The 18,250-nt window shown below is 38.2% G+C and overlaps 1 long non-coding RNA gene across 1 annotated transcript; it reads right to left on the bottom strand.

Moving 5' to 3' along the window:
* Positions 1 to 13,265: 13,265 nt before the first annotated feature.
* LOC138891838 (uncharacterized) lies at positions 13,266 to 15,801 on the bottom strand. Its single transcript, XR_011408174.1, has 2 exons — positions 15,681 to 15,801; positions 13,266 to 13,874 (listed from the first exon to the last, which is right to left on the bottom strand). It is a non-coding gene; the product is annotated as an uncharacterized lncRNA (long non-coding RNA).
* Positions 15,802 to 18,250: the final 2,449 nt, after the last annotated feature.

Below are 18,250 nucleotides of genomic sequence, written 5' to 3'. Positions count from 1 at the left end.
AAAACAACATCAAAACTAAGAATCATACCCCAAACCAAATTGATTCAACTTAGAAATTTCAAATTCTTCAAACTTACTCCGAACACGCCGAAACATACTTAAACTACTCGGAATGACACCAAATTTTACGTGCAAGTCTTAAATCACCATACGAAACTATTCCCATGTTCCTAATTCCAAATGGACCTCAATTACTCCAAAACCTACTCCAAACCTAATTTAAAGAACTTTAAAACCTTTAAAGAGCCAACTTTAACTATTAGGCGCCGAAACGCTCCCGGTCATCCAGAACCCGATTCGAACATACGTCCAAGTCCAAAATTATCATACGAATCAATTGGAACTGTCAAATCAAGATTTCGAGGTCGTTTTCTCAAAATGTTGACCGAAGTCAAACTTAGCCTTTTTAAAGCCAACTAATGAACCAACTGTTCCGATTTCAACCAGAACCCTTCCAAATCCCGAACTAACCATACACGCAAGTTATAAAACAATAAAAGCACATATGGGAAGTCTTATATAGGGGAAATGGGTTCTATAAGGCAAAATAACCAGTTGGGTCATTACTTTCTCCACTTTGTAAACAAACGTTCGTCCTCAAATGGGTTTAGAATTATATATGAAGTGCTGAATAAGTGTGGATATATGCTCTGTATGTCCTCCTCGGTCTCCCAAGTCACTTCCTCGACTGGTTGTCCCCTCTACTGAACTTTTACCACTAATATCTTCTTGGATCTCAACTGGCGAACCTGCCTATCAACAATGGCAACCTTTTCCTCTTCATAACCCAAGCTTTCATCTAGCTAAACTGTGCTGAAGTCTAACACATGTGACAGGTCAGCATGATACCTCCGGAGCATAGATACATGGAAAATCGGATGAACTCCGGATAGACTGGGAGGCAAAGTACGCTCGTAAGCAACCTCCCCAACTCGTCTCAACACCTCAAATGGTCTTATAAACATTGGGCTCAACTTGCCCTTCTTCCCGAATCTCATGATTCCCTTCATCGGCGAAACCTTCAAGAGAACTTTCTCACCCATCATAAATGATAAATCACGTGCTTTCTGGTCCGCGTAACTCTTATGTCTGGACTGTGCTGTACGAAGTCGCTCTTGAATCAACTTCACCTTTTCTAAGGCATCCTTCACCAAATCAGTACCATATAACTTAGCCTCGTCGGGCTCAAACCATTTGATGGGCGAACTACATCGCCGACCATATAAAGCCTCAAATAAAGTCATCTCGATGCTGGATTGGTAACTGTTGTTATAAGCAAACTCGGTCAAAGTTTTGAAACTATCCCACTGACCTCCGAAATCAATCACACATGCTCTGAGCATATCCTCTAAGATCTGAACTGTCCGCTCAGACTGCCCATTGGTCTGCGGGTGAAAAGCTGTGCTGAGCTTTACACGGGTCCCCAATTCACTCTGTACTGCTCTCCAGAAATGTGAAATAAACTGAGGGCCTCTATATCATATGATGGAAATTGGCACACCATGCAACCAAATTATCTCCTGAATATAAATCTGGGCCAACCTCTCTAAAGTATACGTAGTCACAACCGGAATGAAGTGTGCCTACTTGGTCAACCTGTCGACAATGACCCAAACTGCATCAAACTTGCGCAAGGTCCGCGACAACCTAACTACGAAGTCCATAGTAATGCGCTCCTATTTTACACTCCGGTATAGTCATCTGCTGAAGTAGGCCACCTGACCTCTGGTGCTCATACTTAACCTGCTGGTAATTTAGGCACCTAGCTACATACTCAACTATGTCCTTCTTCATCTGCCGCCACCAATAATGCCGCCTCAGGTTACGATACATCTTCGTAGCACCTGGATGAATAGAATATCAAGAACTGTGTGCCTCCTCTAGGATATTTTCCCTCAGTCCATCTACAATAGAAATACATAGGCGACCCTGGAGTCACAGAACACCATCTCTGCCGATAGTAACCTCCTTTGCACCACCCCGCAGTACCGTCTCTCGGAGAACCAACAAGTGTGGATCATCAAAATTTTGAGACTTGATCCGCTCAAATAGTGAAGACTGGGCAACAACATATGCAAGAACTCGACTGGGCTCGGAAATATCCAACCTCACAAGTCTGTTAGTCAAAGGCTGAATATCCAAAGCTAATGGCCTCTCCTCTACTGCAATGAAGGCCAAGCTACCCATACTCTCTGCCTTTCTGCTCAAGTCGTCTGCAACTACATTTGCCTTGCCCGGATGATAAAGGATGGTAATATCATAATCCTTCAGTAACTCGAGCCACTTGCGTTGTCTCAAATTGAGGCCCCTCTGCTTGAACAAATGCTGCAAGCTGCGATGATCGGTGTAAACCTCACAGGACACTCCATAAAGATAATGCCTCCAAATTTTAAGAGTATGGACAATCACAGCTAATTCCAAATCATGTACCAAGTAATTCTTCTCGTGAGGCTTCAGCTGACATGAGAAATATGCAATAACTCGCCCCTCCTGCATCAATACACAACCCAGGCCAACGCGTGAAGCATCGCAATATACTATATACATCCCTGAACCAGAAGGCAACACTAATACCGGTGCAGAAGTCAATAATGTCTTGAGCTTCTGAAAGCTCTCCTCACAATCGTTGGACCATCGAAACGGAGCACCCTTCTGGGTCAATTTAGTCAAAGGTGCTGCAATAGATAAAAATCCTTTCACAAACCGACGATAATAACCTGCTAACCTCAGAAAACTCTTGATCTCGGTCGCCGAGGTGGGATGGTGCCAATTATGAACTAACTTTAATACCCTTTCCTTACACGATATGTCCCAAGAATGCTACAAAGTTTAGCCAAAACTGATATTTGGAGAACTTAGCATATAGCTTTTGTTCCTGCAACGTCTAAAGCACCACTCTCAAATGCTGCTCGTGGTCGTCCATACTACGTGAGTAGATCAAAATGTCATCAATGAAGACAATGACAAACAAATCAATATATGGTATGAACACCTTGCTCATCAAATCCATAAACGCCGCTGGGACATTAGGCAAACCGAATGACATCACCAGAAACTCATAATGACCATATCTAGTCCTAAAAGCAGTCTTCAGAAGATCCGAATCCCGAATCTTCAACTGATGATACCTTGACCTCAAGTCTATGTTTTAGAACACTCTAGCATCCTGCAACTAGTCAAACAATGCATCAATATGCTGCAACGGGTACTTATTCTTAATGGTAACTTTGTTCAATTGGCGGTAATTAATACATATCTGCATAGTCCCATCTTTCTTCTTCACAAATAGCACCGACGCGCCCCAAGGCGACATACTTGGCCTGACGAACCCCTTTGCCAACAACTTCTCAAGACGTTTCTTCATCTCTTTCAACTCTTTCGGAGTCATACAATATGGTGGAATAGATATAGGCTGGGTACCTGGAGCAAAATTAATACAGAAATCAATATCACGATCTGGTGGCATGCTTGGAAGATCATAAGGAAACACATCGGAGAACTCTCAGACTACGGGCACTAAATCAATTGTCGGAGTCTCTGCAGTAGTGGCCCTAACATAAGCCAAATAAGCCAAACATCCCTTCTCGACCATGTGTCGAGCCTTCATAAAGGAAATAACCCGACTAGATGCACTGACAGACGAACCCTTACATTCCAATCTAGGCAGCTCTGGCATCGCCAAGTTAACCGTCTTAGCATGGTAATCTAGGATGACATAATATGGGGATAGAGAGTCCATGCCCAGGATGATCGCAAAATCGATCATATCAAGCAGTAGAAGATCTGCTCTAGTCTCGTGACCATAGAATGTAACAATGCAGGACCGGTAGATCCGATCCACAACAATAAAATCCCCCACATGAGTGGACACATAAATAGGAGTACCCAAGGATTCACGAGAAACACCCAGGAAAAGAGCAAATAGAGATGACACATAGAAATATGTAGACCCTGGATCAAATAATACTGAGGCATCTTTGCCACATACAGAAATAATACCTGTGATCATGGCATTTGAGGCCTCTGCATTTGGTCTGGCCGGAAAAGCATAGAACCTAGCTGGTGCGCCACCTGACTGGCCTCCACCTCTAGGACGACCCCTACCCACATGCCCTCCGCCTCTGGGAGGCCGAACGACTGGTGGAGCAACTGGTGCAGTAATCATAGGCTGCTGATCCTGCTGCACTGGCCTACCCCGAAGCCCGGGGCAGAATCTCCGTATATGACTGAAATCCCCGCACTCGAAACAACCCCTCGGTACGATGGACTATTGACGTGAAGTCTGGCCCTGATGATCTTAATACCCACTGGAAGAACCCTGAATAGCTGGTGGGTGGTAAGAACTCTCCATCATAGCCCTGAAATAAGGTCACACTGGAGCACCCCGATGAGGCAGTGGTACTGGGTATGGGGGCCTACCGGACTGACCTCTCATGAACTGACCTCTACGCCCAGACGGGGCACCTCTAAACTCTCCAGAATATCTAAACCATTTATTTCTCATAACCTGCTCTCGGCTACGCTGATGCACACCCTCAATTCTCCCTGCTATCTCCACAACCAGCTCATAAGAAGTCCCCATCTCAACCTCTCGGGCCATAGTGGCCTGAATACCAGTGTGCAAACCCCCAACAAACCTCCGTACTCTCTTTGCATCAGTAGGTAGTATCATAAGTGCATGGCGAGACAACTTAGACAACCTCGCTTCATAGTCAGTCGCTGACATCTGACCCTGCTAGAGCTGCTCGAACTGAAACCGCAATGCTTCCCACTGGGAGGGTGAAATATACCTATCCAGGAAGATATAGGTGAAACTGTCCCAAGTCATGAGAGGAGAATATGATGTCCTGCCAAAAAGATAGGACTACCACCATCTTCGGGGCTTGCTCTCCAGCTGAAAGGTAGCAAAGTCTACCCCATGGGACTCTAGTATCCTCATGTCGTGTAGTCTGTCCATGCACCAATCAAGAAGTCCTGGGGATCCTCATGTCGCTCAATCCTAAAGACAGGAGGATGTAGCCTGGTCCATCTGTCCAATAGCTTATGCGGCTCGCCGACTGCAGCTGGTCTGGGCTTAGGTGTAGCTCCCCCTCCCGCCTGAGATGTGGCTGGGTCTGCCAGAAATAAACCGGTCTGAGTCATACTATCCATGAACTTCAGGATACAACCCATGACCTCCTGAAATCCCGATGCGGATGTGAAATCCACCGAGGTTGGCTCTGCTGCAGGCACCTCGCCCTGCTCCTGAATAATAGTATTCTCTGCTGGACCCACTGGTGGCAAAGCTGGAGTAACCCTGGGACGTCCTCGTCCCCTACCACGGGTCGGAGCCCTCCCTCTGCATTGGCCTTGACCTCTAACAATAGGGGGAGCAGCTCTTCCCTGGTCGGGAACCTCCGTAGAGCGTGTTCTTACCATCCGTGAGAGAATAAGAGAAAGATATTTAGTACTACACCAACTGCACGATAGGAGATGAAGAAAGGTAGTTTCCTAACATTCTATAGCCTCTCGAAGATAAGTACAGACGTCTCGGTACTGATCCGCAAGACTCTATTAGGCCTGCTCATAACTTGTGAGACCTATGTGAACCTAGTGCTCTGATACTATGTTGTCACGACCCAATTTCACCTATAGGTCCTGATGGCACTTAACGTCACTGCTAGGTAAGCCAACTAGTGAATTAAACATATATTTTCTCTTTTAATAAATTTCTGAGTAATTAAACTTTCCTTACTTGCAAGATTTAAGAAAAAATAGAAAGTCTAAATAGATAAATACCAAAATAATAATTTCAAGACCACAATTCTACTAGTGTATGTGGCAAGACCTGGTGTTACAAGTATATGTGCATCTAGTAGATTATACAAAATTCCAAGTACTGTATGAACATAATAGACAAAATACAAATACAAAGAGAGACACTAGGTGCTGCGGAACGGCTTAGGAAAGACAACTTACCACTAGGCCTCGGGGTAACGGGGATGCGCACTGGTAGGGCCGCCTAATGCACCTGTCTCAGATCCTGCACAAAAAGTCCAGCAAGCGTAGCATGAGTACGTAAACAATGTGTAACCAGTAAGTATCATGTCTAATATCGAAAGAGTAGTGATGAAATGTCGACTTCGACACTCACTATGGGTCAATAATATAAAGATAAAGATATTTAAATAAACATGATTTATGTGAATAATAACAATTTCATTAACGAGCAGAAATAAATAATTCTTTCATAATTTAATAATTTCCAATAAATCATTTATCTTCACAAGCTCCAATAAAATGTCAAAGCATCGTGTAATTATTATTATTAAGCACGATTTATACCGAGATCGTACGGCCCGATCCAGAGTGACATGTACACTGTCGAGGGATGTGCGACACGATCCATAGATGCATCTATACTGCCGAGGCGTTCAGCCCGCTCCACAAGAAAGGAAAATATTTTATGAACCTCCGGAATGAGAAGCTATCACAAGGATAACACACAAGGATGTACAATTTCTATTAACGACCGAATAATTGCACAAATATTCAAGTATGTAAAATTTCGGTCTTAAACTATTTCCTCTAACAATTTCCAATATGACCCAAGTACTTCAACTAATAAAGGATGCAAACATTACAAGTAATTCATGATTTAGGTCCTAAACTATCCGGACATAGCATAATTAGTAGCTACGCACAGACTCTCTCACCTCGTGCGTACGTAGCCCCAACAATTAGCATCAAATAATAATTTAAATCACCTATGGGGTAAATTCCCTCTTAAAGGTTAGACAAGAGACTTACCTCATCTCAAAGCTCACTTCCCGATCGAAATTTCGCGTTAAAGCCTCAATTTGTTGCGGAAAAATCCGAAACTAGTCAAATATTATATAATTTAATCAATACATGCTCAATAATTCGAAATTAAATCATTAGATTAATTAACCAACCCAAATTGGTAAAATTTCTAAAATTTATCCCGAGCCCACATGCCCAAATTCCAAAATATTTCAGAGGAAATCGTCACCCATAACCTTAAGAACTCAAATATATAATTTTCATCCCATTCCATAACCAATTTCGTGGTTAAAATCTCATTTTTTTCAAAACCTAGGTTTTTCATCTAAATCCTTGATTTCAACAATTTACATGTTATAATCTACCCATAATCTATGTATTTAACTCACAATAGATAGAATTACTTACCTCCAAGTTGCTAGGTGAAAATACCTCTCAAGAAGCTCCAAAATTGCCCAAGAATGGAGAAAAATGGGCTCAAAATGACTGAGCCCCGACTTAAATTAGCGTTCTGCCTTCTACGATTTTCGCACCTGCGGAGGTATTATCGCACCTGCGGAAAAATCCTCGCAGGTGCGAGTTTCCCCCACCTGGCCAAGCTCCGTATCTGCGGTCTAAGGATCGCTTCTGCGCGTTCGCTTTTGTGACGCTTCTTATGCACCTGCGGCCCTCGCCGCTTCTGCGCCCTCTTCCTCCGCACCTGCGCGCTCGCATGTGCGACAAAAACTCCGCTTCTGTGATCCCTGGGCGTCACTGGATGGTCCACTTCTGCAGTTCGTGGCTCGCTTCTGCGAGCTCGCACCTGCGGCTGGCCAAGCGTAGGTGTGATTGCAGTAGAAGCTGGAAGCTTCAACTGCTGCTCCTAAGTCCAAACTTGGTCCGAGCCTCGTCCGATTAACTCCCGAGCCCCCCAGGGCCTTGTCTCAATATACCAACAAGTTTGAAATCATAAAACATACTCGCTCAAATTCTCGGAATGCATAAAACAACATCAAAACTAAGAATCATACCCCAAACCAAATTGATTCAATTTAGAAATTTTAAATTCTTCAAACTTACTCCAAACGCGCCGAAACGTACTTAAACTATTCGGAATGATACCAAATTTTACGTGAAAGTCTTAAATCACCATACGAAACTATTCCCATGCTCTGAAGTCCAAATGAACGTCAATTACTCTGAAACCTATTCCAAACCAAATTTAAAGAACTTTAAAACCTTCAAAGAGCCAACTTTAACTATTAGGCGCCGAAATGCTCCCGGGTCGTCCAGAACCCAATTCGAACATACGCCCAAGTCCAAAATCATCATACGAATCTATTGAAATCGTCAAATCCCGATTCCAAGGTCGTTTTCTCAAAATGTTGACCGAAGTCAAACTTAGCCCTTTTAAAGCCAACTAAGGAACCAAGTATTTCGATTTCAAACCGAACCCTTCCAAATCCCGAACTAACCATCCCCGCAAGTCATAAAATAGTAAAAGTGCATACGAGATATCTTATTTAGGGGAACAAGACTCTAAAAGACAAAATGACCAGTTAGGTCGTTACAGACAGAGAATAGGGAAAGAAGAGACAATAGAGAAAAGAAAACAAAGTGTAACTAAATTCTCTAATTTAAGGCACTAATATTGGATTGTATATAATTTGTAAGTAATCCTTATTTAGAGCGGGTATGTCACGACCCAAAAATTTTACCACAGGCGTCGTGATGGCACCTAGTCTCTAAGACTAGGTAAGCCGATTACAATTATATTTCAAGCCATTTTTTTTTATATAAACCAACAACGGAAAAAATTACAAATATAACAACCTCCCAAGACTGGTAGTACTGAGTCACAAAATCTAACTGAATACATAGAATGATCACGAGGACCGAATATACAATACTGTTTGATTAAAAATTAACAGTATAATGAAATGAAAAGGCTCCAAGGGACTTCAACGACCAAGCAGCTCTACCTTGAATCCTTACGATCCCACTCTAACTCTGTACCAGTTTGATACCTCCAATACCTGGCTCTGCACAAAAATATGCAGAAGTGTAGTATGAGTACACCATGGTCGGTACCCAGTATGTATCAAGACTAACCTCAGTGAAGTAGAGACGAGGTACAATCAAGACACTCATTAGTCTAATAACCTGTGCAATATAGTATACAAAATAATAGGAAACAAATAACAATAAGAGCAACACAAATCAACCAATGATATGCCTAGCATGGCAACAAGAACACTATTAATATTGCTCAACAAATAATAAATACAAGTACACCCAAGTAAATCAAGTTCTTCAATTAAATATCTTTCACATATAATTCTTCCAAATAACTCTCTTTCAAATATAATTTCCTCAAATAAATATCTTTCAAATATAATTCTTTTAATAAATCTTTTCCAAATATAATTTACTCAAATAAATATCTTTCAAATATAATTCTTTTAATAAATCTTTTTCAAATATAATTTCCTCAAATAAATATCTTTCAAATACAATTCCTTCAAATACTACTTTTTGAATAAAACTCCTTCTGAATAAATATTTTGAATATAATTCTTTCAATTAAAAGTCACCATGTGACACCTCATTTCTTAATCATAAAAGTACGGGTCTCATCCCTTTTCATATTTTCACAGCACTTCGTGCCCATAATTAAATTATCATATTTTTTCCGGCACCTCATGCCCATTTTTCATATCACATATGCACGGACAGTTCACGTGCCAATAATAAAACCATCATATTTCTCCGGCACTTCGTGCCCACGTTTTATATCTCAACTGCACGGACAATTCACATGCCAATATCATCATTATTTATTCACGGCACCTCGTGCCCACATTTCTTTACATAATCTGCCTGGCAATAGCCACATGCTCCCAATTTCAACATAATCAGACTATTATCAATTTACCAACAACAAGACAAATTGCACAAGGTATAAAATAAACACAAGAAAAATCACAATATCATATAAAATCACCAATGCAACTACTCCACATCATCACATATCATCCCTGACAATAGCCACCCTTATCTCTTCTACAACCACCCTTATCACTCCTATTATAGCCATCCTTATCACTCCGCCCTGACTATATCAATAGCCACCCTTATCGCTCATATTGCCACCCTTATCTCTCCTATAGCCACCCTTATCGCTTTGCCCAGACAATATACTAACAAATACAACAACAGTAAAATGCCACCCTTATACCCACATAATATCAACAGTGGAATGCCACCCTTATATTATCAAAGTAACAACTCACACAACACAATAATTTATACGGGAAATTATCACGGCAACATAACAAAATCAATTCATATCACAATTTGCCCAATGACCACAACCAAATTCAAAAGATACAACCAAATCAATTAATTTCACAACAAATAGCCGAAGGCTCCACGCAATGTATATAACACCACAAAAATAATCAACAGAGATAGAAATTATTCTGCATAAAGGAAAGCCTTCATTAAATTCAAATTTAGGTAATTATATTAGCACATCTTCTTAAGCTTACTTAATTAATTATTTGCATAGGAAAAATTCATTATGAAATAAAATTCCAAGAATATCAAACCATCAAACTCACGGAATTCACATAAATATACAGGTAACATTCACATTAAATCGTCATATAAAAATAAGTTCAATAAATGCGAATTGAGGCATGGCAACAGATGATTCAATAAATGCCAACAAATATCCAATTTAATACACAATATGTTTAAGACTTTAACTCAATAAATTTTGCACATATAAGCCAGAGTACGTAATCGTCACCTCGCATACACGGCTTTTCACATTTTACAAATGGCACATAAGATTCGATGCCTAAGGGGAAATTCCCCCACTCGAGGTTAGGCAAGATACTTACCTTTTTGAAGCTACGCCGATATTCCAAAAATCACCTTCTTACTTGAATTGACCTTCGAACAGCTCAAATCTATCCAATTCAATTGTATAACTTCATTAAAATTCATCGGAAACAATTCCGGATAATAAAGCGTCGACTTAAAAATTTATTCTAAAATGTTAACAAAAGTCAACGCAGGGGCCGCCTCTCGGAACCCGACATAATTTTCATGAAATTCAAATACCCATTCCAATACGAGTTCAACCATACCAATTTTATCGAATTTCCATAAAAACTCGACCTCCAAATCTTAAATTTGCGTTCTTAGAAGATTTTGCAAAATTTTTGATTTTTTCCATTTAAATCCGAATTAAACGATGAATATAATCATAGATTCATGAAATATAATCAATTTAGGATATAGAACACTTACCCCAACCAAGCTTGTGAAAAATCTCTCCAAAATCGCCCAAATCCGAGCTCCAAAAGTCCAAAAACGAAAATGGCGAAATGACCATTTTTGGTCCTTATAATTCTGCCCAGTTTCACACTTGCGGACTAATTTTTCGCACCTACGTGCTCGCTTTTGTGAGAGAATGCATGCTTCTGCGAGGTCACTGCCCTGCCACAAAGCTCGCACCTGCGGAGCCATTTCCGCTTCTGCGCTTCCTCGTCACTTCTGAATAGAAAACATCGCACCTGCGATTGCGCAAGTGCGGAAGGCTGTCCGCATCTGCGACCTTCCTCCAGATCTGCCCAGCTCGCTTTTGCGACGAAATCCTCGCTTCTGCGAGGTCACACCTATGCCCAAATTCCGTAGGTGCGATCCCAACAGGTGCTGCCCAGAAATAGCAGAATTTCCAGCAGCTTCCTTCAAGTCCAAATTGCTGTGTTAACTTTTCAAAATCTACCTGAGGCCCTCGGGACCTTAACCAATTATACCAACATGTCCAAAAATACAATACGAACTTAGTCGAGGCTTCAAACCACGTCAAACAACGCCGAAATTACGAATCGCGCATCAAATCAAATTTTGAGTTTTCAAATCTTCCAACTTCTATATTTTGCGCCGAAACATATTAAATCAATCTGAAATGACTTTAAATTTTGAACACAAGTCATAATTGACGTAATGTAGCTATTCCAATTTCCGGAATCTAAATCTGACCTCGTTATAAAAAAATTCACCCTTCGGTCGGACTTTCCAAATTCTTCTATTTTTTCAACTTTCGTCAAAATGTGTCGAATTGTCCTACGGGCTTCCAAATCCAAATCCGAGCATACACCTAAGTCTGAAATCATCATACGAAGCTATTGCCATTATCAAAATTCTATTTCGGGGTCGTTTGCTCAAAAGTCAACTCTCTGGTCAACTCTTTCCATTTAATCTTCTAAATAAGAATTGTTCTTTTAATTAAATTCCGAATCTTCCGAAAATCAAACTCTACCACACTCACGGGTCATAATACGTATTACGAAATTACTCGAGACCTTAAGTCGCTAAACGAGGAATTAATTCTTAAAACGACAAGTCGGGTCGTTACAGAGTAATACACAAAATTAGGACAATTTTAATAAATAAATTTTAAATATTGTATAGAAAGGAAAAAATCTCTTAGTACAATCAGTCTTACAACATTAACTGTCACAGAGTATCCCATCTGAGCCCAAGTTTCTTTTTGTTCTTGTGCCGCTTTATCATTGAGCCCAGTGGTTTTGCTAGAGTGCCATTCTATTGAACCCAAATACCCACAAATGGGTCGTTACTGCTTAGTCCTTTCCTTTTTGCGGGAATACTCCCTCGGTTCATTTCCATTGTCACAACTCACAATCATATTCGAGAAAATTGAGATTATTACACAAATAGTCGGCCAAATTTAATATTTATTTTTCCAGCTAGTATATATAAATTATATATTGATTATCCATATTTATACATATATTATACATGATTATCCAAATGAAAATTTATTACGTATTTCAATTAAATCATATGACAGGACTAAAACCAACAACTTACAACTTGTTTGGATGGTTGTTATCTATTGTAGTGCAGTGACGGATTCAGAAATTTAAAGTCATGGGTACTTGCCGATAAAATTTCTGAAAGAAGAGGAAATATGAGTTTAATTGTGGGTGTTCACTGAATATTTATCCAAATATTATTATAATTGCCTATGCAAATTTACTAAATCTGATCAAAGATAATGGGTGCTTGAGCACCCACATATGATCATGTAGCCACTGTTGTATTGTATCGTGTTCTTATTTTAAATACAATATTTATTTTGATTGTTACTTAAATTTTATTGTATCGTATCGTTAAATCCGTCGTTACATACGACGAAAAGTATCACTTTATGGAACGACAGATTTGGTGTGGTGGTGTCGTTACCTTGCATTATTCTCTCATCTTGCTATGCTTTATTATTAAATAATTATATTTTATCTTTTACCCTACTCTTATATATAACAACTAGTATCCGTACACAATTTTTCATAAGAAAATATATCTTGGAAAAGACGGTATATACAAAAAGCATGGAAATGCTATTATTTTTTGAAACATGTTAATGTAATGGATATTCGTATAATAAAGTAGTAAGGAAACATAATAAAAAAACATACAGTTATTTCCTGAAGTTCAATAATGTTCTTTATAGCCTCAATAAAGCAAGTCATGTATACTAGCTAGATTGCCACAAACAAAGGTTTCTAATGCCTTAAAAATTCAGAAATACGACAAAGCCATAGTATTTCAAGATAGAAAAATTAGACTGTGGGGAAAACAATTACTCCCCACTTGCACAACCTTGACATCCACAATGTAGACACTCTATTACAACAACTTTCCTAAGGTGCTTGGGGACATGGTGCACAAGTAGTTGCAAAAAACTCATAAATACTACTCCCTCTGTTTTAATTTAGATGAGCTAGTTTGACTCGGCACAAAGTTTAAGAAAAAGAAGAAGACTTTTAAAACTTGTGATCTTAAAAGCTTAAGGGGTAAAAGCTTTGTGGGGTCATGTCATTTGTGTGGTTATAAAAACTTCTTATTAAGAGTAAAATGGATAAAATGAAGAGTTTAAAGTTAAATTATTTCCAAATTTAGAAATGCGTCATTTATTTTGGAACATACTAAAAATGAAAGCAACTCATCTAATTTGAAACGGAGGGAGTATGAGTTTTTGCTTGATATTACATGCAGAGACGCTCATATCTAAGCTGCATGTCAAAAATCAGGAAATAGGAAAGAATTAAATATAAGAAACAGACAGATTCTTAAGATGTAGAGGTACGTTGCCTTAAAACACCTTTTTTCACCTTTCAATCAGGTTGCGATCTACATTATCTTGTTCCAAATTGAACCCACATAAAGCATGACTTATTTCACTGAAGTCTTATTATGCTCTTTATTCTGCAAGTAGTACATAACTTAATCAAACATAGTTTTCTAGCATAAAATTCTTCAAACTTACTGGAAAGTTAGCTTTTCAAATTGCAGATTCTCAAACTTCGATGGTATGTCCTCTCGGAAGTGGGAGAATGAAAGCCTTGACATAATGATATTCTGTCACACTTGTATCCTTTTTGCTTAGTTTTCATTTCCTTCCTATCTAGATCATATGGCCAATCTTGTCCAGTAAGGAGAACATCCTTGCATAAGAGAGATCGATGGCGAGCATATTGGTTTCCGTGACCCAAGTTCCCAGTAACCCGAAACTCCCTTGGAGAGCTCGTCTTTGTATTTTGCCAACTTCTCCTGCCATTGACATTGATTTTCTCCAACTGCTTTTGTTGTAGACTTCATAATTTTCCAGCCATTGTTCCTGGAGAAAAATAAAAATAGTTTTTGTTTAAGTATTCACATTGTCAAGTTTCGGGTAAGATGAGAATGAAAGTAAAACGACATTATTCAATTGACTTATATTTTTTTTTACAGCCTCGGACAAAATAACTTCTCATATAAATTAATAACATTGTACAAAGTTTCTTCCAATAACACACTATTAGACAATTTTGTAAAGCAAATTCATATGTTCCATACTTCCATCTATATATAATGAAACTCCCTTTGGGGAGTAATTTTTCATGTATACCTTTCCAATTTGAGCTGTGAATGTCTGTCCTGCACCTATGTTGGAGTTAAGATTCTCACATCAATGCTGCCAATAAAGATAATATCTATATCTCAAGATTTTGATATGACCCCCACATCGTCCCATTTGGCATAAATTCAAAGAGTATACATATTCGGCTAACACTTGAGTCATCTTGACATCACTCAAAGCAATGTCCAGCAGTACTAACTAAATAGCAGTATAGGACTGGGTGCTATGCCTCATAATAGATTTGACATATCAAAGTTTTTTGTAGCCTCTCAAAGCTTATCCAAAACAAACGTTCGACAACGAGGTACCCCAAGCAGTCCCAACTTCCTTGTTTATACCCTATCAAGAATTAAAGATTAAAATACACGTTGAACTTTAGACAAAAATAGAGTTTCTTCCGATAAAACACTATTAGACAAATTTCTGAAGTAAATTCATATGTTCCATACTTCCACCTATATATATATATATATATATATATATATATATATATATATATATATAAAAACTCATTTCGGGAAATAAATTTGCATGTATACCTATCTGACTTGAACTATGCGTGTCCAACTTGTCCTACACATGTCCGATTTGTCTTTGACATTGGGTAATAAATGACAACTTCTTCATATGAATCCAACAACAGCACTAATGTGGAGAAATGTTAAAATTCTCACATCCAATGAGGAGGGAGGACACATGTTATCGTCACTATAATATCTGTTGATAAAAATAAAATACAGATATAATTTTTTTAGTCAAGACGCGCAAAGTTATAAAAATATAAGGACACAAATTTAGAAATGAGTTTAAAAGAATATCTTGATGAAGATGTATATCACAAATTATACAAATTATGGATTTGTACATGTTATTTATTACATAATAAAACCATTAATACGACAGTTAAAGAACTTCTTACCAGGAACAATTGAATTCTTTTTTATATCCAAAGGAAACCTGAGTTGTTGTTGTCCTAGGAGGTAGTCCTTCAGGAAATGACAATATAAAATGATATGTATTAGTAATGAACTTAAATTTAAAGAAGGTGTAAGTACGTAATTTTTGACCCGCATATTAGAATTATCTTTAATAGTCTTAGTATTTTTAGAATATTTATTTGAGTTTATTATAATAGGATTTTACTCTATTATTAATTTTAATTCTTGTTTTAAAGCATAAAAATTAAAAACTACAAACATAGTTTCATCCTTATAATATTTCTCATTTTTATACATATATTTATTTAATGTCCTTAGTTTTCTTTTTGGAAGTGATATTATTTTAATTTCGCTATGATTTTAACCTACTTCTATTTTTTATTTTTAGTATGATATTTGAAAAATATAAAAAACAGTTTTATTTAAGTATTTAGTTTTATTTTAATAGTTTACTCTACTTACATATGACTAATTAATATTTTGGTAGTATTTTAATAGTTTAGGCTCATTATTTTATCTTGCTTTGGGACAAAAGAGGCCCAAAATCGGCCAGCCCAGTTCCATTAGCCCACTAGACCTGCTGACCCGCCCAACACCCCGTTAAATCCTACCTCTTCATTTCTTTTAATCTAATTTCTCGAACCTAGCAGCCCCCCCCCCCACAGAAATCGGCCACCCCCCTCCTCTTCAAGAACCTAATCTCCAAGAAAAGCAGCACAACACTGGCCATTCCCCAACGCCAAATCCATTCAAACAAAAGGAAAAAAGAAAAAAAGAAAAAGAAAGTTATTACTCCAATAAGAAGCAGCGACATGACACACACATACTTTAGGAAGACAAGGCGAGAGAGAGAAGATTGATAAGTCAGGTTTCTGTCCGAGTTCGTGTTTGGGGTTCCTGTCGATTTAGCTGCTCTTTCAAATTTAAGTGTCGAGTTCGGTTCCCGGGCCCTCTCTGTACGTTTATACGCTAATTTAATCGGAAGAAATTGAGGTTCAACATCTCTCCCTTCTCTTTATTTTACTTGTTAATAATGGCGATAAATGCAAAATTGTTTCTGTGATTGTTTGTTCTCCTATGAGTTTCTTATGAATTTGGTGTTAGTTGTAGAGTTTATAGCGTGTTTGTTAATTTTGAGTTACTGAAGTAATTTCTTTTGTTTAGTTATTAATGTTTGGAATTTAATCGTGATTTAGATTGTTAAGCAAAGATTAGGCCAAGAAATAAAAAGCGTTGTTTCTGATGAATCGATTTCGAAAATTGAGTTACGGGAGTGGATTACAAGAAGCAAACAATGGTCTGGGCTTAGTTAGAAACATGTTTAGGCCGTTAATGCTCGGGTAGGCAAACTTTAGTTTTTTTTTCTTTTCTTTTATTCGAGGTGAATGGTCGTTTCCTTTCGTTTATATTCAGGGGAATGCCCCGTTAATGCGACTTGCACGAATGGTCCACGGGGAGCCAATTGTAACAGGAGTGGCCCGCACGATGACACGTTGGGGCCTAAAGTTGAGCTGTCCAAACTCTATGAAAGGGTGGTAGGCAGAAGAACAAAAGGAAAGAAAAAATAAGAACGGTAAATGTAGGATTAGCAGCCAGGGAATGAAAAGCCATATTGTTGCGAACCTTTTAGTGTTATTTTTCTTTACTGATTTAGCACATGGTTAACTTGGTTATTTACTGCTAAGATGAATCATGAAGATGCTTACTTTATGGACTTTTATAATTAGAAGGTGAAATTAAGTGTGAGGTGCAGCATGCATAGAGTATGTAAATACCAAGTAGCACTTCTTTTCTTTCTAGCATCAACTGCCATATCCCCTAGACAAAAACTATATATGATTCAGCTTTGACTGCCAAGATTATGGATTTATTTTTCCTGTACTGATAGCCAATGACCAAAAGGGAATGATATTGTATGGAAGAATGGAAATCATTAAAAAAAAAAACTAACTGATTGGAGTAATTGCTATAATATAACATACGTGACGTTTTGAACTTCTTACTGACATATTAATGTGAAGTGAAATCCATGTTCATAAAGTTTGAAAATTGAATGACAATGTAAGGGCAGAGCCATTGTATAGATAGGGTTCAAACTTTTCTTCAAATTCTTCCCACAAAGTTATTTTTGATTTTGCAGAACTGCCCTGGAAAAAAGATGAAACATAATCTAGTTGAGTTAAAATCCATATGATTCATCCAAAATGTAATATAAAGATATGTGCTTAAACAACTTGAAAACAGAATTAAGTTAAGAATTAATCAATTTTTTTAGGAAGATAACAAACAAAAGGTACTTAAAAAGAGATGAGATTGTCACGACCCAAAATTCAACTAGCCGGGATGAACCTAACCTCACCCGCTAGGTAAGCCAAATAACAACAATCCGATTCAATTAATATTTAACTGACTTTAATACACTCCCCAACGACTGATAGTACAAATCATGAGCTTCTAAGATTAAAATTTACAAAGCTGGTGTGAAATAAAAATACATCATCTGTCTGAAGTATACATGAACAGATTAAAAATTCTAAAGCTACCATGTACA

Source organism: Nicotiana tomentosiformis, chromosome 5 (genome assembly GCF_000390325.3).
Source record: "Nicotiana tomentosiformis chromosome 5, ASM39032v3, whole genome shotgun sequence".
Taxonomy (NCBI): Eukaryota; Viridiplantae; Streptophyta; class Magnoliopsida; order Solanales; family Solanaceae; genus Nicotiana; species Nicotiana tomentosiformis.
The sequence above is the reverse complement of the archived record's forward strand: the minus strand, read 5'-3'. Positions and strand labels throughout refer to the sequence as shown.